Raw genomic sequence first — 1688 nt, 5'->3', positions numbered from 1 at the left:
GTGATGTCAGGCTTTGATGATTAATATGTTTCATGGTTGAGAAGTATAGACGAAGGAAGATCGACGAATCTGCACACTGTGTTCTTCAATGTTCTAAATCTAAATGCTTCGTTTCCAGTCTTTGAATTTTTTTAGGTACAGGGACTTATTTGTGCAATTTTTAAAAGTACTCTTCCAGTCAACAGTCCACATGTTAATCCGTCATGCCACGTCATCAGAACGGAATCACGTCAGACTTTTCTGTTGGGTCTGACGGAGGCAATTGGATGGAAGGACTCATCCGTCCAAAATTTGTGAAGGTCGGGGATTTAAATGTATTTTCAAATGCTCAGGGACGAAAATGTCTGCGGGGCAAAAGATCAGGGACATATTTGTCTTTTTCTCTAATAATAATAATAACAATAAAAATTAATTTAATTTTTGTTTTATCAAATTATTTTTTGATAAATAATTTAAATTTAATAGAATACGTAATAATTAAATTAAATTTTAATAATCACAAAATTTTATTTAATTATTTTAATTAAAAATAATTTTCTTAAAAACTATATCTCAATATACTATATTAACTCATAAATAACTAATTATTTAATTTTTAAAAATTTGGGGTCTTACACTTATTATATAATATTTATTATTTGACAGTTTAGATGTTTTAGCTACTTCTAAAATTTTTAATTGACACTAAGCAAGAAATACAAAAGCAATTATAGAAATTATTTAAATTGGTCAAAAATAGTGTATAAAGTGTAACTGTTAGTTGATATAGAAAGTCTATAAACAGGTCTTAGACTAATAGTATAAAAGAGTTCAGTTCTTTAAAAAAATATTTAGAAACCTAAAACACTCTCAGTCTCTTAGCATCACAGAGTAAAAATTAAAAATTTTAAGTAATTCCTCTGAACTCAAAGGCTTCTAATTTGTTTTTTCGAATTTTTATTAATAAATTTTCTCTATTTTTACGCGTTTTTCTCTTTTACCACTACAAGGTTTTTGTTTATTTGTGACAGTTTTTTTCTTATTCGTGGAGGTTTATAACCCCCACCAAATGTTTTGTGGGGGTTTCCAAAATTCCCAAAATTTAAGGTGCCACGAGGTCTTTTGTGGGGATTTTTAAAAACCTCCACAATGTATTCAGTGGACGTTTTGTGTGTGTGTTTAGTAAAGGTTTTATATCGAACTTTTGTGGCAGTTTTAAATTACTTTTGTGGCAATTTAAACCCCTCCCCCCAAATTGATTTTTCAATTTGACACAAATTAACTATTTTGTGAGATTTTCAAACCTCCACAAACCTTGTAGTTATTTATTTTTAATTTCAAATCATTCATTAATCTCAATTTAAAACCCTAAACATCATTAATCTCATCTCATTTACATATTCTCAAATTAAAAATTTATTTTTTAATATAAAAATTTAAAAACTAAATCTTTTATAATACAATTTCTCAATATAAGACATAATTCTAAATATCCATAACCTTCATTAGCTTCTCTGCCACAACCTTCATTAGCTACTCCTCATATTCAGCATAGAGATGCAAATATCCATAATGAAAATGACTGAGCTTTACATGTGTGTATTGGTTACAAATAAAGAAATGCCATGTCATTTTTGATAAGTGCAACACAGCATGCTACAGACAAACATTCTAAGAATAGAAGGAATAAAATAAAAAATATACAAAAG

Source organism: Arachis hypogaea, chromosome 9 (assembly GCF_003086295.3).
Source record: "Arachis hypogaea cultivar Tifrunner chromosome 9, arahy.Tifrunner.gnm2.J5K5, whole genome shotgun sequence".
Taxonomy (NCBI): Eukaryota; Viridiplantae; Streptophyta; class Magnoliopsida; order Fabales; family Fabaceae; genus Arachis; species Arachis hypogaea.
Note: the sequence above shows the minus strand (reverse complement) of the source record.